Source organism: Scyliorhinus canicula, chromosome 26 (genome assembly GCF_902713615.1).
Source record: "Scyliorhinus canicula chromosome 26, sScyCan1.1, whole genome shotgun sequence".
NCBI lineage: Eukaryota > Metazoa > Chordata > Chondrichthyes > Carcharhiniformes > Scyliorhinidae > Scyliorhinus > Scyliorhinus canicula.
Genome location: NC_052171.1, coordinates 15,454,369 through 15,480,625, shown reverse-complemented (window position 1 = coordinate 15,480,625; position 26,257 = coordinate 15,454,369).

Below are 26,257 nucleotides of genomic sequence, written 5' to 3'. Positions count from 1 at the left end.
CCAACCGGCACCGCGCCAACCGCGCCGGTGCCAATGGCGATGATTCTCCAGAGAATCAGTGGGCCGGCATCGCATAATTCGCGTCACCCGGCGATTCTCCGATCCGGTGCGGGGTTGGAGAATCCCACCCCCATTTTCCAGAATGTGGATTAACAACAAAGAACAATACAGCACAAGAACAGGGCCTTCGCCCCCCCCCCCCCCCCCACTCCCCCCCCCCCCCCCCCCCCCCCCCGCCAAGCCTGTACCGGTCATGATACCACCCTTGGCCCAAACCTTCAGCACCCATCCTATCCATGTGATGGTCAAGATGCCTTTTGAACGCCGTTAATGTATCTGCTTCCACAGCCTCCCCTGGCAACGTGTTCCAGGCATTCACCACCCTCTGTGTAAAAAACCTGCCTCGCACATCTCCTCTAAACTTTGCCCCACGGACCTTAAACCTATGCCCCCTGGTGTCTGACCCCTCCATCCTGGGAAAGTGTGCCTGCCCATCCACTCTATCCATGCCCCTCATAATCTTGTAGACCTCTATCACCCCTCAGCCTCCGTCTTTCTAATGAAAACAGTCCAAGTCTATTCAGTCTCTCCACATAGCTAACACCCTCCAGACCAGGCAACCTCCTCTGCACCCTCTCCAAAGCAAGCTTTCTTGCATGTTGAAGGAAAGTGATGGTGTAGAGAGCGAGAGAGAGCGAGAGAGAGAGGAGAGAGAGAGACGCCTTTCCCACTCGCGTGTCAGTCTTGGACAATGGGAAATAACCATGAAAAACAGAGCCAGGGACTCAGGAGAGCACACTGTGGAACTCTCAAAACGCAGCAGGTTCCAGCGGAATGAAGAATTTTAAATCGGAGATTGATGGATTTTTGAGGGATCTGAGAGTAATGTGGGTGGCTGGGCTGGAGTTGGGCCATAGGTCACGCCATGATCTCACTGAGTAATGGAACGGGCTGAATGACTGAGGTCATTCTAAGGTCCCCTATGTTCCTAGATGGCAATGGTTCCTCACCAGGATCAGTCGCTGTCTCAGAAGCATTATGGTAATTTCTCCGTCCATCATTATCAATGGCCAGTCTGAAAGCAGCAGGAGAAATATCTCCTTGAATGATATATGATGTGAGCGTAAGGACTATGATGAGAAAAATAAATTGCAAGTAGATCCAGTTATGATGAGAGATCATTACAGTTGTCTTCATCCAGATAAATGTAGGGTTATACACTGCCAGAGGCAATGTTAAGTATATGGACATCCTGCAGGGTGTGAAGACTCTGGATGTGACTGTTACATTCATTAGTTCAAGGCACAAGATCAATAGCACAAAAGCTATTGCGAAAGTGAAGAATGTTAGGATGCATTTCCAGGTTAATCAAATAGAAATCAATAAATATTATACTGTTTCTGTGTGAGACAGGCCTCATTCAAAATACTGTGTCCAGCTGTGGCTCTCTCACAGAGATCGGTCACAAAGAGGCATTGGAAAAGGTTCAGGCAAGGGTTAGCTGATTACATGTGCTGAGCTTGAAGGTCTTTCGCAGACACTCCTGAGGCTCACCTTCGAGAGTGAGTTCTTTACACCGTCGAGAAATTTGAAGAGATTTGATTGAGTTCTTAGAAACAATGAATAGATTCGCCTCAGTCCATGTGGAGGGGCTGTTCATTCCAGATTGGTTGCTGGAGGGACATTTTGAAAAGAGAGCTAATGAGGGTGTTCAGACATATTTATTCACAGAGCTGCTGGTATGTGCAGTGAGCTAAAAGATCACTCCAAGCATTTGAAAGGACGCTGAGAGAGTGGCTGGCGGACAGAAGGACACAGTTGCCGTGGTGATCAAATGTATTGATGGAGGGTTTGTCACATGACTTGTCCCTCACCCTCCAGCCATTAGTCAACCAGCACTTCCATCCTTGCAACCTTCCTACACCAACATACATGTGAGGTTATCCACTTTAGCAGAAAAAATAGGAAGGCAGATTATTATTTGAATGGGTGCAAATTGATGGCGGTGGATACTCAGCGAGAACTTGATGTCCTCGTGCAACAGTCCCTGAAAGTAAGCGCGCAGGTACAGCAGGCAGGAAAGAAGGCAAATGGTATGTTGACATTCGTAGCGAGAGGATTTGCATACAGGAATAGAGATGTTTTACTGCGATTGTATAGGGCATTGGTGAGGCCACACCTGGAGTATTGTGTGTCATTTTGGTGCCCTTATATGAGGAAAAATGTTGTTGCTATGGAAGGAGTGCAGTAAAGGTTACCAGGCTAATTGCTGGGATGGTGGGGTTGTCATAAGAGGAGAGACTTAGACGGTTAGGATGCGATTCGTTGAAGTTTAGAACAGTGAGAGGGGCTAGATAGATAGATAGAACAGTACAGCACAGAACAGGACCTTCGGCCCTCGATGTTGTGCCGAGCAATGATCACCCTACTCAAACCCACGTATCCACCCTATACCCGTAACCCAACAACCCCCCCCCCCCCCCCCCCCTTAATCTTACTTTTTAGGACACCATGGGCAATTTAGCATGGCCAATCCACCTAACCCGCACATCTTTAGACTGTGGGAGGAAACCGGAGCACCCGGAGGAAACCCACGCACACACGGGCAGGACGTGCAGACTCCACACAGACGGTGACCCAGCCGGGAATCGAACCTGGGACCCTGGAGCTGTGAAGCATTTATGCTAACCACTATGCTACCGGGCTGCCCTATAGGGCTCTCATAGAAACATACAAAATTTGAACAGGATTAGACAGGAGAGATTCAGAAAGAATGTTCCTGATAGTGGGGGAGTCCAGAACGAGGGGTCATAGTGTCATGAGAATGTCACTTTGAGAAATTTTTGGCTGCTCATGTTATTGCAGTGATGTCAGAGTGTGGGTGGAGCTGAGCTCTGGCTCTGCTTTTTAGTTTCACTTTGAGAAATGCTTGGATGTGTCTGTGTTTTTTTGGTTTCGTCTGAAGGCAGACAAAGCAGAAGTACTGCTGTTCTCTCTGCCATGAAAAGACTATCTCTTGATCATTTGGTGAATTCAGAATTATAAATGTTCTCAGTAGTGACTTTAACCTGATGTGCTTCTGTTAAAGGTTATGTTTTTGGTAAGTCTTCTGGTTGTTAAAAGGACAGCGTAATCATTAATTAGTGTTGTATTCTTCGGGGGTTGTATTTGAATTGATGGTTGCTAAGATGTTGGCTGTATGTTTTAAAAAGGTTAACTTGAGTACATAGAATAAATACAGTTTTGCTTTTAAAAAATACTTTTCCATTTCTGCTGTACCACACTTGTAGAGTGGGCTGAGTGCTCCCCATACCACAATCTATGAAAAGTTGTGGGTCAGGTGAACTCCATGATACACTTTGGGGTTCTTTAAACCCTGGCCCATAACAATAGTTTGAGGATGAGGGGCAAACCTTTTAGGACTGAGTTGAGGTGAATTTTCTGCACCCAGAGAGTGGTGAATCTGTGGAATTCACTACCACAGAAAGTAGTTGAGGCCAAAATATTGTGCAATTTGAAGAAGTATTAAACATAGCTCTTGGGGCTAAAGGGATCAAGGGACATGGAGGGGAAGGCAGGGTCAGGATATTGAACTTGATGATCAGCCACGATCATAATGAATGGCGGAGCAGGCTCGAAGGGCTGAATGGCCTCCTCCTACTTATATTTTTCTATGTTTCTATGTTACACAAACTGGAAAATGAAAAGATGAATTACACAATTGAATGATGCTTGATTTCAGCTCAACTGCCTCTTACCCCAACCCCCCAATTTTCAATATTTGATCTGGTAAAGAGAAATGTTTAAAGAAAATGACAAAAACTTTTATCTCTTCAATGCCCGGATCGGGAGGGGGGGGGGGGGGGGGGGGGGGGCGTTTGCCAGGGAGGTCGATGGTGCGCGCAAGACAAGGACATGACAGCACAGTGCAGGGTAGCAAGGTAGGCAGCAGAAAACACAAAGGGAAGGAGGGGGAAAGGGGAGATTAGGAGCCAGGTAACAGTACACCCTGAACGGCAAAGGGGGATACCAAGGAGGGGCGGGGAGAAGGGAAAGGGGGCTGGGAGGAAGACAGGCAATATCACTGCATATACAAGAACCACACATTCCGAAAATATTAAACCTAAAGTGTTGCTGTGTGTAAATTTAAAATACCAATAAAAATACTTTTTTAAAAAGCGATGCTGGTCCATCTCTTGAAAACCACTACTTTACGCTCCAACCATGTCAAGCTACAAGCTAAGTACATCTCTCTTGTGTGCAGACTATCCCATCATTCTCACAGTCCCCTGCACATAACTGCTGATATCACTGTTACATTATGATACACACCACTGGGGCAGCACGGTGGCGCAGTGGGTTAGCCCTGCAGCCTCACGGCGCCGAGGTCCCAGGTTCGATCCCAGCTCTGGGTCATTGTCCATGTGGAGTTTGCACATTCTCCCCGTGTTTGCGTGGGTTTCACCCCCACAACCCAAAGATGTGCAGGGTAGGTGGATTGGCCATGTTAAATTGCCCCTTAATTGGAAAAAATTAACTGGGTCCTCTAAATCTATAAAAACAAAGATATACACCACTGGGCAAAGACTCTTCCGTTCTCCTCCCCCTTTCCTTTGGGCAACACGGTAGCACAAGTGGATAGCACTGTGACTTCACAGCGCCAGGGTCCCAGGTTCGATTTCCCGCTGGGTCACTGTCTGTGTGGAATCTGCATGTTCTCCCTGTGTCTGCGTGGGTTTCCTCCGGGTGCTCCGGTTTCCTCCCACAGTCCAAAGATGTGCAGGTCAGGTGGATTAGCCATGATAAATTGCCCTTCGTCACCAAAAAGGATAGGAAGGGTTACTGGGTCACGGGGATAGGGTGGAACTGAGTGTTTAAGTGGGCCGGTGAAGACTCGATGGACCGAACGGCCTCCTTCTGCACTGTATGTTCTATGTTCTCTTCCCCAAAACTCACCTCCCCCACTGACTGTGTTGGTTTTTTGGTGGGGAAGGGGGCAGGGTGTGTGTGTGTGTGTGTGGGGGGGGGGGGGGGGGGGGATGTTGTCATTGGCAGGACCGAAAGGTCCCGCTGGCAGGGAAATTCAGGAAATCCAACCCACTATCTAATTACCACAACTATTAAACCATTCTGCTGCAGGAACACGAGAGAATTTTGCGTCATGTGCATTTGCAGAGGTTGAACCGTCAAACAAACAAAATCCTCCCTCCCACATCAAAAAATTCTGGCCGTGATTCGACAGAAATATTTCCAAGTCTCATTTTGGGGGCGTTTGGTGGGGTGTTCCTCGATGGCCGCTTTGGCCAGTATTCAACACCGCCCCTCCTGTCCTGCAGTATCAGCATTTGACCTTCCATCGCCATCCTGTCCGAGGACCGGGCCACAGAAACACAGGGGGCATTAACAGGTGACCCACAAGCCCAGAACAGAATACACAGTCAGCACAAAAAACAGGCCTTTAAAAAAACATTCACAGACTGCTCGGCAAGCCCTCCTACAGCCTCAGTCTGGCAGTAGGGCCGCAAAAATCCTACCCTCGCTACACGCCAGGTGGAAGAGACCGAAAGGCAACTACCTTCTTTCCTCCTTCCCTCTATCCAAAAGCAGCAAGTAAGCACAAAGGGAAGAGGCAAGCAGAAACCGCAGCAACAAGCAGTAAACAAACTCTCAGCTACAGCATAGAACATAGAACATAGAACATAGAATGATACAGCGCAGTACAGGCCCTTCGGCCCTCGATGTTGCACCGACATGGAAAAAAATCTAAAGGCCATCTAACCTACACTATGCCCTTATCATCCATATGCTTATCCAATAAATTTTTTAATGCCCTCAATGTTGGCGAGTTCACTACTGTTGCAGGTAGGGCATTCCACGGCCTCACCACTCTTTGCGTAAAAAACCCACCTCTGACCTCTGTCCTATATCTATTACCCCTCAATTTAAGACTATGTCCCCTCGTGCTAGCCACCTCCATCCGCGGGAGAAGGCTCTCGCTGTCCACCCTATCTAACCCTCTGATCATTTTGTATGCCTCTATTAAGTCACCTCTTAACCTTCTTCTCTCTAACGAAAACAACCTCAAGTCCATCAGCCTTTCCTCATAAGATTTTCCCTCTATACCAGGCAACATCCTGGTAAATCTCCTCTGCACCCGTTCCAAAGCTTCCACGTCCTTCCTTTAATGAGGCGACCAGAACTGTACGCAATACTCCAAATGCGGCCGTACTAGAGTTTTGTACAACTGCAACATGACCTCATGGCTCCGGAACTCAATCCCTCTACCAATAAAGGCCAACACACCATAGGCCTTCTTCACAACCCTATCAACCTGGGTGGCAACTTTCAGGGATCTATGTACATGGACACCGAGATCCCTCTGCTCATCCACACTACCAAGAATTTTACCATTAGCCAAATATTCCGCATTTCTGTTATTCTTTCCAAAGTGAATCACCTCACACTTATCCACATTAAACTCCATTTGCCACCTCTCAGCCCAGCTCTGCAGCTTATCTATGTCCCTCTGTAACCTGCAACATCCTTCCGCACTGTCTACAACTCCACCGACTTTAGTGTCATCTGCAAATTTACTCACCCATCCTTCTGCGCCCTCCTCTAGGTCATTTATAAAAATGACAAACAGCAATGGCCCCAGAACAGATCCTTGTGGTACGCCACTCGTAACTGAACTCCATTCTGAACATTTCCCATCAACTACCACTCTCTGTCTTCTTTCAACTAGCCAATTTCTGATCCACATCTCTAAATCACCCTCAATCCCCAGCCTCCGTATTTTCTGCAATAGCCGACCGTGGGGAACCTTATCAAACGCTTTACTGAAATCCATATACACCACATCAACTGCTCTACCCTCGTCTACCTGTTCAGTCACCTTCTCAAAGAACTCGATAAGGTTTGTGAGGCATGACCTACCCTTCACAAAACCATGCTGACTGTCCCTAATCATATTATTCCTATCTAGATGATTATAAATCGTATCTTTTATAATCCTCTCCAAGACTTTACCCACCACAGACGTTAGGCTCACCGGCCTATAGTTACCGGGGTTATCTCTACTCCCCTTCTTGAACAAAGGGACCATATTTGCTATCCTCCAGTCCTCTGGCACTATTCCTGTAGCCAATGATGACCTAAAAATCAAAGCCAAAGGCTCATCAATCTCTTCCCTGGCTTCCCAGAGAATCCTAGGATAAATCCCATCCGGCCCCGGGGACTTATCTATTTTCACCTTGTCCAGAATTGCTAACACTTCTTCCCTACGCACCTCAATGCCATCTATTCTAATAGCCTGGGTCTCAGCATTCTCCTCCACAATATTATCTTTTTCTTGAGTGAATACTGACGAAAAGTATTCATTTAGTATCTCGCTTATCTCCTCAGCCTCCACACACAACTTTCCACCACTGTCCTTGACTGGCCCTACTCTTACCCTAGTCATTCTTTTATTCCTGACATACCTATAGAAAGCTTTTGGGTTTTCCTTGATCCTACCTGCCAAAGACTTTTCATGTCCCCTCCTTGCTCGTCTCAGCTCTCTCTTTAGATCCTTCCTCGCTTCCTTGTAACTATCAAGCGCCCCAACTGAAACTTCACGCCTCATCTTCACATAGGCCTCCTTCTTCCTCTTAACAAGAGATTCCACTTCTTTGGTAAACCACGGTTCCCTCGCTCGACTCCTTCCTCCCTGCCTGACTGGTACGTACTTATCAAGAACATGCAATAGCTGTTCCTTGAACAAGCTCCACATATCCAGTGTGCCCAACCCTTGCAGCCTACTTCTCCAACCAACACATCCTAAGTCATGTCTAATGGCATCATAATTGCCCTTCCCCCAGCTATAACTCTTGCCCTGCGGGGTATACTTATCCCTTTCCATCACTAACGTAAAGGTCACCGAATTGTGGTCACTGTTTCCAAAGTGCTCACCTACCTCCAGATCTAACACCTGGCCTGGTTCATTACCCAAAACCAAACCCAATGTGGCCTCGCCTCTTGTTGGCCTGTCAACATATTGTGTCAGGAAACCCTCCTGCACACATTGTACAAAGAATGACCCATCTAATGTACTCGAACTATATCTTTTCCAGTCAATATTTGGAAAGTTAAAGTCTCCCATAACAACTACCCTGTTACTTTCGCTCTTTTCCAGAATCATCTTCGCCATCCTTTCCTCTACATCCCTAGAACTATTAGGTGGCCTATAGAAAACTCCCAACAGGGTGACCTCTCCTTTCCTGTTTCTAACCTCAGCCCATACTACCTCAGAAGAAGAGTCCCCATCTAGCATCCTTTCCGCCACCGTAATACTGTCCTTGACTAGCAGCGCCACACCTCCCCCTCTTTTGCCCCCTTCTCTGAGCTTACTAAAACACCTAAACCCCGGAACCTGCAACAACCATTCCTGTCCCTGCTCTATCCATGTCTCTGAAATGGCCACAACATCGAAGTCCCAGGTACCAACCCATGCTGCCAGTTCCCCTACCTTATTTTGTATACTCCTGGCATTGAAGTAGACACACTTCAAACCACCTACCTGAACACTGGCACCCTCCTGCGAAGTCAAATCCGTGCTCCTGACCTCTATACTCTTAAACTCCCGTACCCCAAAACTACAATCCAGGTTCCCATGCCCCTGCTGAATTAGTTTTAAACCCCCCCAAAGAGCACTAACAAATCTCCCCCCCAGGATATTGGTGCCCCTCAGGTTCAGATGTAGACCATCCTGTCTATAGAGGTCCCACCTTCCCCAGAAAGAGCCTCAGTTATCCAGAAATCTGAATCCCTCCCGCCTGCACCATCCCTGTAGCCACGTGTTTAATTGCTCTCTCTCCCTATTCCTCATCTCACTATCACGTGGCACGGGCAACAACCCAGAGATAACAACTCTGTTTGTTCTCGCTCTGAGCTTCCATCCTAGCTCCCTAAAGGCCTGCCTGACGTCCTTGTCCCCTTTCCTACCTATGTCGTTAGTGCCAATGTGGACTACGACTTGGGGCTGCTCCCCCTCCCCCTTAAGGACCCGGAAAACACGATCCGAGACATCACGTACCCTTGCACCTGGGAGGCAACATACCAAACGTGAGTCTCTCTCGCTCCCACAAAATCTCCTATCTGTGCCCCTGACTATTGAGTCCCCAATTACTAATGTTCTACTCCTTTCCCCCCTTCCCTTCTGAGCAACAGGGACAGACTCCGTGCCAGAGGCCCGTACCCCATGGCTTACCCCTGGTAAGTCGTCCCCCCCACAAGTATCCAAAACGGTATACTTGTTACTCAGGGGAACGACCGCAGGGGGTCCCTGCACTGACTGCTTCTTCCCAGTCCCTCTTAGAGTTACCCATCTATCTCCAGCCTTTGGTGTAACTACTTCCCTGAAGCTCCTATCTATGACCCCCTCTGCCTCCCGAATGATCCGAAGTTCATCCAGCTCAAGCTTCAGGTCCCTAACACAGTTTTTGAGGAGCTGGAGTTGGGTGCACTTCCCACAGATGAAATCAGCAGGGACACTGACGGCGTCCCTCACCTCAAACATTCTGCAGGAGGAGCATTGTACTGCCTTCCCTGACATCACCTCTAGATTTTAAAAAAAAACAAGAAAAAGAAAAAGAAAGGAAGAGCTTACCTGATATTACCTCAAACCCTGCTCCCGCTGAAAGGTAAGCAAATTTAAAGGCACTCACTCACCTTCACGACAGGCCCCTGCTCCCGCTTCCCAACCACTGTGGGGTGGGGGGGTTGGTTAGAGGACGAGGTAGGGTGGGAAACACTCACGAAGTGTTTCGGGTTTAACTGTCACTTGCCAACAGCCTCTCCACAAACCACCTTCAACTTAGGCTGACCGCACTGCACGTATGCAAATTTCCCCAGAACAGCTGATCAGTAGCTCTGCTCTGCTGCCCTCTGCTGGATGATTGCCTTCACTCAAACTCCTCGGGTCTCCTTCGCAGATTCACCTTCAACTTAGGCTGACCGCACTGCACGTATGCAAATTTCCCCAGAACAGCTGATCAGTAGCTCTGCTCTGCTGCCCTCTGCTGGATGATTGCCTTCACTCAAACTCCTCGGGTCTCCTTCGCAGATTCACCTTAAACTTAGGCTGACCGCACTGCACGTATGCAAATTTCCCCAGAACAGCTGATCAGTAGCTCTGCTCTGCTGCCCTCTGCTGGATGATTGCCTTCACTCAAACTCCTCGGGTCTCCTTCGCAGATTCACCTTCAACTTAGGCTGACCGCACTGCACGTATGCAAATTTCCCCAGAACAGCTGATCAGTAGCTCTGCTCTGCTGCCCTCTGCTAGATGATTGCCTTCACTCAAACTCCTCGGGTCTCCTTCGCAGATTCACCTTCAACTTAGGCTGACCGCACTGCACGTATGCAAATTTCCCCAGAACAGCTGATCAGTAGCTCTGCTCTGCTGCCCTCTGCTGGATGATTGCCTTCACTCAAACTCCTCGGGTCTCCTTCGCAGATTCACCTTCAACTTAGGCTGACCGCACTGCACGTATGCAAATTTCCCCAGAACAGCTGATCAGTAGCTCTGCAGCCTCCAGGCATTTGCTCGTCACCAACAGGAGCAAACAGCAAACACAAACTGCAGCCAGGAACGCTTCAGCAACCCAACCAAACCCAGCCCCACTGAGGGGCCCCCCACCCCTGGCGAGCACTGGGCCAGAAGCTCCGGTGCACTCAAGCTTCTGCAGCCATTTTTGAAAAAGAGTATTAAATCCGCCCACATGGTTTTTCCGCTGGGGAAGCGGATAATTCCCGGGAGGCCACTGCATCCGACTTCAATCTCACGAAGGAGATTCAAATGAGGGTCAATGATAAGCTCGTCATTTTGGGGCGAGTTCCAGAACTCGCCATCGGCTGCGGCCCGGGTGAATCGCAGGCTGGTTTGTGCCCGTCTCGAATTTGTCGCGCATCTCGATTTTGGCCTTTCCTGCGATTGACCCAGGTGCACAGATGCATGGCGGGCGCATCCCGGTGTGCTGACCTTCCTGATGTTTTGGGAAGTCTTTGATGCTCTGGCTGCTGTTTTCTGAACTTTCCTTTCTTATTCCTTCTAACTTGCAAATGTTCCCTCCCATGAACTCTTCCTCCTCCCTCCCGCCTTTTATGTTGAAACGAGAACCTAACATTGGTTTAAAAAACATCCAAACCCTCTTCAATTTTCCCTTCACACTGCAATCTCGGCACCTCACTGCCTTCTCTATTGTTTACATCCTCGATGGTGTTCCGCACTGGGGCTCTCCCTCGACACATTAGTTTCCCAAGAGTAAAAGTACTATTTCTCTAATTCAGTTTTGGCAATTGCTGGAGGTGTTTTGGTCCTGCGATCTACAACTGCATCATGCCTGGAGCTCAAAGTCTGCTGTGACTCGCTTCTGAATTGAAAAATGCAGGGCTCAAATTCCGCTCCAGACCTTGAGCACAAAAATCCAGGCCGACATTCCAACACAACACTCGAGTGCGTGCCGCACCGTCAAAGATGCATTCTCTCAACCCTCCCTCAACCTCCAGCACCGACAAACAACCTGATTGCACAGGCAAAAAACACTACATGGAACATAGAACAGTACAGCACAGAACAGGCACTTCGGCCCTCGACGTTGTGCCGAGCATTGTCCGAAACCAAAATCAAGCTATCCCACTCCCTGTCATTCTGGTGTGCTCCATGTGCCTATCCAATAACCGCTTGAAAGTTCCTAAACTGTCTGACTCCACTATCACAGCAGGCAGTCCATTCCACGCCCTAGCCGCTCTCTGAGTAAAGAACCTACCTCGGACATCTCTCCTTTATCTCCCACCCTGAATCTTATAGTTATGCCCCCCTGTAACAGCTACATCCACCCGAGGAAATAGTCTCTGAACGTCCACTCTATCTATCCCCCTCATCATCTTATAAACCTGCAAAAAAATGAAAATTGGATCAGTTCGCCTCTGTGCTGTGCAAGGAACCGGGTTCGATTCTGGCCCCGGGTCACTGCTCCTGTTCCGTTTGCACATTCTCCCCGTGTCTGCGTGGGTCTCACCCCCACAACCCAAAGATGTGCATGGTACAGGTGGATTAGCCAGGCTAAATTGTCCATTCAATGGAAATTCTTAAAAACTAAAATACAAATGTGTGTGCCAAAGTCACTGGACGCCGTACTCGTCATCCTTTGGTCATCTGTGGACTTGATTATTCAGTTATACGGTCTACTGGCTGAACCTCCGTGTTCGCCGTCCCCCGTCCCCCGGTCCCCCCGCCGTCCCCCACACGCAGTAAAAATGTATACTCATCCACCCTTTTCACCAGATCCCTCCTGAAGCAGAGGGAGTCGCAGAGATCTCCCAGGTGGACTATCCACTGTTTACCCATCAACCAACATCATGGTAAACAGATTGTGCATGAATTGGTTTCTACGCACTTCCAAAGGTTCTTTCAGACATCCTGTGGTTATCGAAGGTATACAAGGCTTTCTTGTTCTGAACATAAAAAAAACATCAAAATAAAAATTGAAAGAAAGTGGCGCAAATCTATTCAGTTCAGCTTCCTCTCTGCGCCTCATGTAAGTCTCGCCATCTGTGACTGCATTCAGTACAAGTGCATTCAGATAGTTTAAGCACCTTGTAAAAATTACTACTTTAGTGCAAGTCTGTCAAGATGTACAATATGTTTAAATTGGTTTCTCGTTTCCACACAGGAATATGCGGCCAGAACATTTATTTCTCTGTACAAGTGAATAAAAACATCACTGGGACTACACTCGATAAACAGGGGAGAGGAAAAAAAAAGACTTTGCATTTATATGGCACAATTTACTACCTCACTATGCCCTCAAGCATTTCATAGTCACGGAATCTTTAACATCCCCTTTTTTTCCGCTGAAGGCCTTAGCTTCACAATCCCAGAGGGTAGGGCTCGATTGCAACAGGGGGAAAAATAAAATCCAGTCGCTTATCTCTTCACTGCGTGGCAACGTCATCTACAAACGGTGTGGCCCGAGGGCTGTCCGGACCATTCCACGCCCTGTGCACCACGCCACCGCCCACCTCTTTGGTGTGCCGGCCAATCCATCTTCCCTCAGCCTCCAACGTGAACGGACAAACAAACGTGGACGCACTGGCAAAATGCTGCAGCTGCTGGAAGTCATGAAAACAATGGAAAAACTAAAATGATCAGTTTGCTTCAATGATGCTCGATTGATCGGGCTGTGCTCAAAATTTCTGCCATTTAAGTGCCGCTTGTCACCGGGCCCTTATTCGTGCCTTCGTCATCTCTAGACTTGATTGTTCCAGTGATTCCAGTGGCTGACCTTCCATCTTCTGTCCTTCCCGTAAACGAGAGGTCATCCAAAACTCTGCTCTCTGGTTTGGAGTCAGATCCGGCTCCAATCAGAGGCTGGCTTAGCACATTGGGCTAAATCGCTGGCTTTTAAAGCAGACCAAGGCAGGCCAGCGGCACGGTTCAATTCCCGTACCAGCCTCCCTGAACAGGCGCTGGAATGTGGCGACTATGGGCTTTTCACAATTGAAGCCTACTTGTGACAATAAGCGGTTTTCATTTTTTCCATTTTCATCAAGTGGCTTTGCTTCAGTCGATATGCCATTACAGAGGTATCGGGGGCTCACCCCCACCCCCGAAAATCTTCGACGGTGTTTCACTCTCTTCCCACCACCCACCTCCATGGCCAGCATTTGAATCAATTGCAACGAATGGAGGATTTTAGGAATATTTCCTTCTAAATTGGCTACAATTTAAGAGTTATAAACTTTATGTTACATTGTGCTTGACTGCAGTGGTCATGTTTTTAAGAAAAAGGATTTTGTTTTGTGAAGGCCTGGGAGCTTCAAGCAGCCTGAAGGTGAAATTGACCAAAGGAATGTGGTTTTCAGTCTGGGCTAATGTCGTATGACTGGGGAAAGCGCTTGGGTAGTAAAGGTACTTTCAGTCAAGTTAATTTGTTTTCAGCTTGGGGAGATGATGTAATTTCTGGGTGGAGCCAAGGAATGTAGAGAGTCAGTGTACAGAAAACTTTGGAGAGAAGAGTTGAAGTCTGATCTGTCTGACACCGAGTCCACAATTTTCTCACAGTAGAAGAATTCACACAAGCGTCACACAATTTAAAGCAGAGAAGTCTTGACTGAGGACAAGGAAGAAGCTGAAATGGGCCGAGTGAACCAGCCTTTTGAAGGTATTCAGCCAGAGTCTGAAAGGGTTCAAACAGGAATCAAATCTGGTTTGTCAAGCAAGTATTACTCGATGCCATGCTGATTTTCAGATAGATTGAGAGCTGTATGTTTCCTTTCTTGTTGCTTAATGGGAAATTGAGTAGTAGTGTTTGAGGGGTAATTGAAAGCCATTCTTGTTATCAAGATAAAGAGTTCAACATTATATTCTGAATAAAGTTTTGTTTTGAAAATACCAAATCCCTATTTCTTCATGGAATCACTCCTGGGGCAAGCCATTCTTTCTGCACAGTTTCAGAAATAAACTACAAAATTGGGGTTTCAGTCCAAGTTTCTGAGCCACTGTTGGGGTCTTGTCTGGATCGTAATACCATTCAAATTTATTAAAATGAGGGAGGCGCCCTTTGTGGGCTTGAGCCTCAGGATGTCGCCAGCCAGGGGCGGGGAAAAAAAATCGGGAAAAACGATCTCTCCGGCAAGGATCACGCTTCCCAATTCTCACGAGATTTTCCGCCCGCGCTGTGGATCCCGCGGACAGAGGGTGCAGGCTCATGGTCGCGCACAGTCCTGCACGCGAAGCACGTTGAGACACCTCTGAGCATTCTGATGGAGCGCCCGAACGCACACAAGTCTTTAACTGTCTTTTTTTTTAGAACAGTACAGCACAGAACATGGGTCTTGGGGCTGATTTAGCTCACTGGGCTAAATCACTGGTTTTTAAAGCAGACCAAGCAAGCCAGCAGCACGGTTCGATTCCCGTATCAGCCTCCCCAGACAGGCGCCGGAATGTGGCGACTAGGGGCTTTTCACAGTAACTTCATTGAAGCCTACTCGTGACAATAAGCGATTTTCATTTCATTTAATTCATTGAGGGGCTGCGGGGATCCAGTTGCCGCAAGCCAATCAATGCACATTTAGCAAAATTTGCAATGAAGCTCAGCTTTATTCATCTTCATTTTGCAAAGTGTCCCATGAAACACTTGTCAATCCCTGCTTACATCACCAGCAAGAGGATGAGATGATTTAAAGCAAATGCGATTTCATGTCTTGCGCTGCGGTTGATGAGAATATAAATTGGATTCAGGGAGCACGTCCGTGCTTGAAATATTAGTGGCCCGGAGTTATGATGGATTCTTACAGTGTTTTTATTTACTGTGGTCTTTGTTTACGCAAATCGTCTGTGACTGTTCCATGAATTATTTCGCAGGGAGGTTAATTTTGACAGCTCAAGGCCAATTGTAAATAACACACACGCGAGCTCAGAAGAAAACAACTCGTGTTTATACACTGCCTTCAATGCAATAAAACATTCCAAGGCAGTTCATGGGAGTGTCATGAAAGAAAATATGACACCGAGTCGCGTTTGGAGTTTTTCAGGCGGAGAGCCGAAGTATTCGTCAAAGAGGCCACCATCTGAGAGAGCATAGAGAGTAAATTCCAGAGCTGAGGACCCAGGCAGCTGAGGGTAAAGAGAAATGTTTGCATTGACAGAGATCGTTTCCCGATTCTAGGACATTCCAATGAAGCACATTGTAATGAAGGAAACAGGACAGGTTGGTGGTGGCACAGTGGTAATCCAGAGGCATGGGTTAATGCTCTGGGCACAGAGGTTCAAATCCCACCACAGCAGCTGGTGGAGTTTCAATTCAAGGAACAAATCTTGAATTCAAAGCCAGTCTCAACAATGGTCACAACGAAACCCTTGTTGACAGTGGCCCATTTGGGGATAGAAATCTGCCATTGTTAACAGGTCTGGCCTATATGTGACAGTGACTCCAGGTGCACAGCAATGCGGCGGACTGTTTCAAACGGCCTCGCCAGCTAACCGTTCCAGGGGGAAGTAGGGAGAGGTCACAAACGCGGGCCTGGTCAGCGAAACTCCCCACCCCATGGAAGTACAAAGGAAATTGCAGTCAATTTTCACACAGCAGGCTCACTCAAACAGCAAGGAGCTGTGCCGTTTATCTTGTGATGTTGACTGAGACACGGGGAGCGGGGTGCCATCTCCCACCGCCGGCAAAAAGAAAAGCGGCCCGGAGAGGCTGGAGAACTCCGCCCAGCATCTCTGATGGGGCGGCACTCCCTTGGCATCACCAAGTAGCTCGAGTGTGGAATTTTGTGCTCGGTGTCTCCAAGAGGGATTTGAACCCGGGACATTCCTGTCTCAGGTGTGGGAGCCACCCACTGATCCCAGCGCCTGTCAGGGTGCAAGGGCTAAAATTACGGTCAAAAGGCGGCCAAAGAAACTATAAATGCCTCAATAAAATATTTTCTAAAAAAAAAAATGGTAGCCAAAGATTTCACTTGGTGATCCCTCCCCCTCTGTTTCATGCCTTCATGTCTGATTATTCAGATCTCATGTTGTGCCTTCTGCAAATGTAAACAAGAAAGGCAAATAAATCACAGCTTGGAATGTGGTGATATTACCCAGATTGATATTCCTCTTCACACAGCCACACCTCATCAAGTTTACTGCAAGGCAACTATAAATAAAGGAGCGAAACCTTCCGCAAAGCCACAAATGGAAGTCTCCTTCTCGCTGCAGACAGTAGGTGTTTACCGGCTCTAGACTTGAAATTTCTTTTGAGGTGCCGCAGTTCCTGGACTTGGCGTGTATTTTTGTTTGTGCGCAAGCTCTGCTGCATTACGTTGTCTGCTCAGCCGCTTCCCCTGCCCCAGTTTTCTTTTCCTATTGTCTTGAAGTCACTGATGGATGCTGGGGTCAGCAAACCACCAGTTCTCCACAGACAGCCATCAGGGGTTTGTTGAATGTTTCCCCTGCTCCAATCTCCACGCCCCCCCGGTGAGACGAAAAGAAAGGCTCACACTGATAGTGCCTCTGGCCATGTCCCAAAAACGCTTCATGGCCAATTAAGTACATTTCAAGTGTAATGCAGAAATGCTGGAGTCAATTTGCACACAGGAAGCTCCCATAAACAGTGATGTGCAAATAATCAGATCATCTTTCTTCTGGTGCTGATTTGAGGAATAATTTTCAGGACACGGGGGTGGGGAGGGGGGAATGAATTCACCTGATCTTCCTCAAAATAATGCCTTTGGGCATCACTTTCGTCCACGTGAGAGGGCAGGTTTCCACACATGCCAACAAATGAATGACCAGTGAATCTCTTTCTGCTGGTGTTGGCTGTGGGAGCAACGTTGGTCAGAGATCTTGGGCATATTTTTCTTCAAAGGATGCCAAAGAACCGTGAGTGCCAACCTGAATTGGCGGACATGGCCTTGGTTTGAATGTTTTATTTTGAAGGACAGCACCATGAACAAGTCAACTCTACCTTGGCACAGCATTGAGGCGTCAGCCTAGATTGCCTGCTGCAGCCTGAGATATGGGCCTGGAACGTCAGACTTCCTAATTCTGACTGCCACCGAATGTACCGAATTGACACTGCGCAAGGCAAGTTAAAAGTGAGAGTTAGGGGAAAAAAGTGGAGCAGAATTCCATTGTCCAATGGACTGTGGGCTTGTTGAATACATTATCGAAAAAGCGACTGCAATTGATTTCACCGTCATTTCTCACTGTCCTCCTGTCACTCCAGTTTGCTGTCAAAATCACTAGGCTTTGATTGGGAGGGGCTGCTGTAGTTTTGGCCATGAGCTCGGTTCCTTGGCATTCTTCGAAAAAGAAAATGCCCAAGACCTCTGACCAACGTTGCTCCCGCAGCCAACACCGGCAGAAAGAGATTCACTGCTCATTTGTTGACTCTGTTTGCACAGGCTCTTTCTTCAAATAGACTTTGCAATCTGTTTGCTGTTCAAACACAATTACGTTTGCTGAATGCATCCAGCTGGCTAAGAAAATAAACCATTTCATGTCAGCCCTGTCCCATTTCCCCACTCGAAACACACGACAGGATCACGGAGCTGAATTTCCCCTAAAATCCTTCAGTCCCTGTCATAATATACACCAGTATATCATGGTGCAGACACACACTGATGGACATACACTGGGACCAATCAACATGCACAAACACCGCAGCCAATCACCAGTTAGAATACACACACTATAAAGGCAGAGGGCACCACGGTTCCCGCTCATTCTTGGTGCTGCCTCTCAGTAGAACAAGAGCTCATCAAGTTTAGCACAGACTCACACCCACGTGCTGAGAGATTCAACTGGTTCGGACAGTCTTAGGTCTCTCGTTAAACTAGCATCGTTTAAACCCACAGTTCTCGTATGTCGATTCGTTTACAGTTAGTTAATAAAATAGAGTTGAACCTTCCTCAGTGCTGGTGGTATATGTTAACCTCGTAAGTCTACATTATCCAACACTTCAGTCCCTTCCTGCTTGGGGGGTGGAAGCGTTGCCAGCTGCTCCGTTCAAGGCACGCGGGTCAAAACACCGGCAAAACTAACACAAATCGTGTCACGTCGCTGTCTCGCCAGTTTGGAACGAGCCACTTCCCCAGTTGATGACAGTTCTGAGCCTGTGCTGCTGCACTCCAATGCTACGATGGGAGAATCCCAGAAAAGGAGGAAGTGTCACAGCTGGAATGAAATAAAGCAATGGCTCCTGCTGGGGCCTGAATCTCTGCCCACCGAATGAACCAGCTATGAAATGCATTTGCTGTTCATCGATATTTTTAAAAAATTCAAGCTTCCATCCCAAGGTAACGTACATGTTTTGATATCTTGGCATTAAGATTTCAATATTTGCACAGAAGCTTGCTGGCATGAGCCGGTATTGTGACTGTGCCTCCGCACCGCCCTCCCCAACCCCCCACAGGTTCATTAATTAAAAGCATGACGGCCTTAGCTCCACTGATTAATTGCATGAAAGGTTTTCAAGAATTAATTTTAAAACACATTACTTTATGAAAATTAATCTTTTCCCTCATCTTGCTTAATGTGCTCCTTTTTGTATTAAAATACAAAATTAGTAACACTTGTTCAATCTGTTATTGAATGTAGTGGCCATCTATTACACTCTGCGGTGATATATCCAGTATTAGGCCAAATTATCTTCCGTAATGTTACAGATGTAAGCATTAGCCTTTTTAGAGTTTGCAGTCAGAGGCGCTGTTAATCTGATTAAGGGATTACTGATGGCAGAGGGTGAAGTGCAGTCTTGTCCCGTTTGGAGGAAATGCGTTTGTTCAACTCAGCGTCTGCTACAAGCCACTCAGGATGAAGTGGAACCACCTCCCCTTATCCTTCAAGAGGTCCACATTGGGTGGAGTGCATTTCTTGAGAATACAATATCCTTACTCGACACAACATTCCCACCATCCTTTGTCTCCCCCATCAGCATATCATCCTGTGCCTCTATTTCTGGTGGGACTGATCAGCTTCCTCTTCAATGTATCTCTGCGATTCACACACAACGGCTCCCAGGGGTTCCCCAAGTGTTTCAGATTCGAAACACAGTCCGGTGAAAGAGGTTTCTCCTGAATTGATTTGGGGGACTGTGTTCTCAAAAGGTGGTGATGTATACCCCCTGCCTCGCGTTAGGGAAAATACAACGCTGCCCTATCCAATGCCCACCCTCCCTTGCACACCACAGGAACCAAAGAGCAGTGGGCCAATCAAATTCCATCTCGAATCTGGATGGCTTCTCTGAAGACCCTGCCAAGCCGACTAGAAAAACCCTCCCAGCTATTTTGGTTATGATGATTGCAACACGACTATATTAACACACACAACTTTCGCTGACAGATGACTGTACAGCTTATGTTCCCGTAAAGAGATTGAACATACTTATATTGTGTAGCCAGAGGGATAGAGCATATGTTCTGTAGGTAATGATGAGCTTGTGTGAAAAATTGGCTTGTCTGCACACTGGGCTGAATGATAAAGGTGGGGCGCTGAGGGAAGGTTCCAAACCTGGCAGGTTCCAGTCCCCCCTTTGGAGCGCCGGTCAAGGGCCAATCAAGCTTCAGGGTGGGTTTGATGCTTCAACCCACCCAATGAATGCTGTCGGGCAAGTGCACAGTGGATAGCGCTATGGCTTCACAGCGCCAAGGTCCCAGGTTCGATTCCCGGCTTGGGTCACTGTCTGTGTGCAGTCTGCAAGTTCCCCCCGGGTCTGCGTGGGTTACCTCCGGGTGCTCCGGTTTCCTCCCACATCTCCCGAAAGACATGCTTGTTGGGTGAATTGGACATTCTGAATTCTCTCTGTGTACCTGAACAGGCACCGGAGTGTGGAGGCAAGGGGTTTTTCACAGTAACTTCATTGCAGTCTTAATGTAAGCCTACTTGTGACAATAAAGATTATTATTATAAGATGTCCAGCCTCTGAGGTTGCAGATCATAACCTGGGGCACGATCACGGCCAGCACTTCAGTAGTACCCTCTGGCACCTGACAATATCGAGTAATAAGGTCTCTGGAAGGAGTGTAACTGACCAGTTTTCTGGCTTCTGAGGTGAGTGCAGTGGTGTGCAGCAAGTTGCGTGATGCCACTGAGGTCTCCCAAGGCTGCCTGGAATGAGCCTGCTGCAAAGGCACTGAGCGCGACACTAGCTCTTGACAACCCAAGTCATCTCCAGTGTCGAATCCCTGACAACTGTAGATGACTCACCCTCTGCCCGCAGACTATTGGGAGACGCACAAGACCCTCTACCCCTCCATTGAGTGTCTCCGAATGGATCTGGACTCTCACTCGGGCTCTGGAGATGCTCTGGCCCCTTCATGTATCACCAGTGCACCCTGCATCTCATGCTCTGCCCTTCTTCTCTTGCTCGCCTCCTCCTCCTCCTCCTCCTCCTCACTGAAGTCATGTCTTCCACTGAGATACAGATATTTTATAGCCCTGTGAGTTAGGCAGGAACAAAATCTAGCACTCAGGATAAGGCCTCTACCTCAAACGATTTCAGAATGCTTAATCTGCTCGTTTAAATGAACATTCATGCAATCACTGAGGTAATAATTGCTTGGCTGGGACTCTTGTGCTCAGCTGCACCTTTTAAACCTACCCTAACAAGCATACCCACTAAAAAAAATGGGTTCCCCACAAGGAATGATTCTGAACCTGAGGCTGTATTGTTGCCTTCAGCGTGGCAGTCAATCGGGCCATTAGCGACCTTAATTGCACCTCTAATAAGGGCGGCACAGTGGCGCAGTGGTTAGCACTGCTGCCAATTGGCGCCGAGGATCCGGGTTCGATCCCAGCCCCGGGGTCACTGTGCATGTGGAGTTTGCACGTTCTCCCCGTGTCTGCGTGGGTCTCACCACTACAACCCAAGGATCGGTGGATCGGCCATGCTAAATTGCCCTTTAATAATCAAAAAAAATTAATGTTCAATAACACCACTAATTGAGATTCCCAACAGCATGGGTGGGGTAGGGAATTTTAAGTCAGCCCACATGCCGTATTTTTTTGAAACCATCGTGATGACATTCAATGCCAAACGTTATCATCCCCAAAACATACGTCTCCTGACATGGAAATCACTGCTGTTTTGGAGGGGGGGGGGGGGTTTACTCAACCCACTGTGTATAATCCTAGGTACCCGTCCATCTCCCCCTACAGTGGGGGCATCAAGGCTTTGCATTTTTCCCCTTAATTAGATACATAAATATATGCATCTGATTTGGTTCTGTGCCTATACTCACAATACAGTGTAGTTGAGACCAATAGAGCCATCAAAACTTTGAATACATCACACCCCCAAATACAGAGGTAGGTAACTGAACTGACATCACCTTTGCGGAGAGACTGAACAAACTGTAAATCCTTACAGATGAAGATGAAGCCGAGGGGGTGGAGTACATTAGCCCAGTGATTGTGTCTTTGGACTCGTAACTCAAAAGGCTGGGCCAGTGATTCAGAGAATTGGAAAATATAAATTCAATTGGTTAAATAAAATCTTCAAGGAAAATCTAGACACAGCAACAGTGATAATGAAATTATTGGATTTTCATTGAAAGCACATCTGGTTGGGATCTGGTTCAGGGAAAAAAGAAAATCAAAACTGCCACCCTTACCCAGTCTGACCCACGTTGGGCTCCTGATCCATAGCAAATTAGGTTAACTCTTAACCGCCCTCTGAATTGACCCATAAAGTTGTGTTCAAGGTGGTGACAGACCACCACTTGCTCTAGGATAATGAGGGAGGGGTACAAGAATGCTGCCGTTTGCCAGAGGCACTTACATCCCATGAGGAAACAAAAAAAATCAAATTGAACAGATGCAAATAGACTGAACGCAAATAAACCATTTTTGTATCACCACAAACCTGTACCACCGATGGACGCAAACAGAGCTCCTCGACAAGGGATCATGAACAAAGGTTTATATTTAACCACTTCACGTTTGATACGGAAGACAGGTGGAAAAATGGAAATGGCTTGTGTTGGCAAGTCAAAAAGGAATTGGGTTGTCTCACTGGGAGAGTTGTTGACTGAGGGACGGATGGGATACTGTTATGCCACCCTGGGCTAGTGTGCAGTCAATTCCAGCCCCATGTGCCCCGGAGTCACAGCACAAGTGGATGAACCAATAATTTTTACAAAGCCTCCCGAAGTCTTAGGCCCTTAGCTGCCCAATAATTACAGTCACCAGGTATGTGTTGAAATACAATTACTGTCTATTAATAACAAGAATAATTGTGAAATACGCAGCGAAAGACACATTTAGTTAAATATTAGTAAGTACCTGACTCATACTTTAACTTGCTTCCCCACCCTCTACACCCACACACACACACACACACAAGACAGACAAACACAGAGGGGGAAAGGGGAAAAAAACATAAATAAAAGAGAAAGGACTCTTTGCTTCAGAATGATGGTTCCTCGAAAGGTGTTCTCCAAAGTAAGTTTGTAAATCACAGCCCTTGTTTTGCAGTTTGTACTCAAGATGTTCCAGGAGAGATATTTAATCACCACCTGTTACCAGACAGATCACACCCTTTCGAGCCAATTCATTGCCCGTCAGCCAAATCAATCAAACATATTGATGCCGGCCCAGTCGGCAATCACCAGTCTAAAACAGCACACCTTTCCATTTGACTTAAAGGCACAGGCTAATGCTTCCTTCTGCTTGAATTAAAGGCGCAGGTGCCTTCAAGACACATGTCCATAAATCATCCATGGATCAAAAATGTAAAGGCAAAGAAAGAAAGGGAAATGAGGGAACGAACATGGAACAAACAAGAACAAAAAGGGACGTCCCTCACAATACTGGGCAGCATGACATTTGTTTGAACTGGAGGTGGTCAGCAGGGACATTTATTTACTCCTTGATTTGGTAAAATAGATCAACTGTCCCAACCTTTGGACGGGAATGAGGGTTCTAAAATCTTACTTGCCTTCATCTCAAAGTCAAAACACTCCCTTGCCAGCAAATTTAATCAAGAATGGCCTTTCTTCCTGGAGTTAGGTACACTCAGTCCATCCATGTGCATTGTGCATTTGATAAATCAAGAAGTTGGCTCATTTCTTTGTGAAAGTAACCTTTGGTGCATTGTGTATGTTTGCTGATGGCATATACTTAATGAGAAATTGAACTAATCTCCCATTATTAATACCAGACTATAATATTCAGAACCAATTTTGGAAAATGACTTATCAAATTAGCTGTAGGAATTACATAAACACAATCAAGGGCTTCATAAAACCGGTGACATTGGAACTCAAACCATCAACTCCACGTTTTTTTTAAATCCAAGCTAAGCTAATCTCTTTTAATTCAACTTCAATTACACTGTGTGTTCCTGTAAAATGCAATTAAAGCATGCTTAATGTTGGAGGAGGAATTTTCTTTCACACAACACAATTTCAAGAGATGGATCTCAGGTACGCCCAACTAATTGTGGCCCAGACAAAACTAATTAGTTTAGGGTTTATAGAGCTGAAATAAAAATTACATAAGCACCGAGGGTTCTCAAGGAATAGAATGCAACAGCAGCGAGGCTGTGTTAAGCCAACATGGAGAGAATAAGGAGGTTAGGTTACTGTGCAGTCTCCGAAGAGAAGATAGAGGTGCTGGAGAAGTTGGACAGAAGGTGACACCAGATTTGAAAGGGTTCAACTATCTGAGAAGATTGAGAGGTGGCCTCATGAGGTCTTCCCAATTGTGGAAGAATTTGAGAGGTTAGCGTTCTAACCCCACTGTAGGCTACGGGGTCTGAGACATCAGAGTCCCAGTGGCCTCACCCGAATCTGCTCTCCCCAGATGAGAGTGTGAAGCTACACCCTTCAGCCAGCGTTCACTGGGACATAAATACCTTGGCCCAAGTGTGGGGCCAGGCGCTGGAGACCCTCCAGGGAGTCAATGTTGTAATCTGGTTGGTAAAATAAATACTGAGTATTCTAACAGTCAACGCTTCCGCGTGGCTGCGGGCCTGGAACTTTACAATTAGATTTAGATGAATCGTTTTCACTTGTGGGACATTCCAAAACCAGGGGACAAGATGGTCATGAAGAAATCCAACAGGGGATTTCAAAGTAATTTCCCGATGATCATAATGAATGAGTCGAAAGGTGAAATGGCCTCCGCCTGCTCCTCTTTTCCATGTTTTTACATAATACGAACTGGGAGCCTAGCTGATGCTGAATTCCCAAACCTAAGGCCATCAAGGCCAATTATACCACCCTGTCGGGCTTCAGTTAACAAAATTCAATCAGCGATTGACTCTTAGAGTTTCCATATCTGTGTTGCTCACCCTTCCACCGCCATGAGCTGTTAGAGGAGCAACTGGGCAATATTTGCAGCAAATTAGTGGGACCACTTGATCAGCAGCACCCCATCCACCAACTTGATACCCAATGACCACTGGCATACTGTGGCTGCAGTATGTACCATGGGCAAGTTGCAATGCCAAAATTCCTTCAATAACAGCTCCCAAATGCGCAATCTCAGCTGTCCAGGACAAAGACAGCAGGTGCATGCAAAAATGTTGAGCTACCAGGGCTGCAGTGGTTCAAGAAAGCATCTCATCACTTCTCAAAGACAAGTGGGGGTGGGCAACAATCTCCCAGCGGGGCGCACATCTCATGGACACAGGAAATAAAACTGGAGGTCAAGCGAAGTCGAAACCTCTGACCATAATCCAGTGACCCGAGCAGTTAAGGTGTACGGGCACGAGGCAATACTGTCCGTGGTCAAATATACTGCTAACAGGCACTGTCTGGACTCGCAAAGGAAGTTTTGCTTTTGATTTAGTACTTGGGCAGTGCCTGCTGCAGTACAGAACTAACCATATTTCCACAGCAATGACATTTCAATGGCTCAATTATAGCACTTCTGTCATCAAACCACAATTTTATGTTCTTAAAAGCCCAAGAAGTATAAAAGGCAAGTAAACTGCATTTGATGTATTCCTGCGAAATTGGAAAAAGATGTTCATGTTGTAAATGGCAAATGCCATCGGAAAGGTCAATTCTCATTTTGGGAAAAAGTTTTCTCTCCCAAAAGCATTCGATACGAGACGGTTAAGGGTTAATGCTGTGCCACAGGATATTACTAACACTCACATCACTGTGTTCATAGGATATTCCTCTGTCTGCTATTTTAATGAATGTTTACAAAAGCAGAGGAATGTCATACAACGCGGCAGCACATTCATCATTAATATCCCAGAGCTGTATCTCACCCATTAACATCCTCAATGCATCAAGTTCACTGAAGTGCGCTCGTCTTTCATTGTACGTGGAGTATTTCTTCATGCCTGTCGGGAAAAAGCAGTGAACAAGTCAATCCCAAATATACAAAGGGCTTTTCAACCGTTGGAAGATTTAGTGTTGGGGGTGGTTGGCATCCCCAGACTCGGCAATTTAGAAGGTGGCTTGTCTTCAGCCGTTTTCTCCAGTCGCGATGTTCTTCCTTGTAACCCAGTCGAGGAAGACATAAATCAGTCCGAATGAATAAGTGAAATTGGCAACTGAAGGAAGCAAGCTGTACACGGTGCGTTCTTTCACCCTGCCTTCCCAGTCAATTGGCCTCAGCACCTGCTGAAGGGGGCGGCGGGGGAGGGGTTCAGGAATCCGCAGCAAGGATTCTTTCTTCGGGTCAACGTCTGAAGATAAACATCCGAACGCATACAGGGGTTATCAGAAGAGCATCCGATCGTGCTTCTGTCTCATGCTCAGATGATCTACG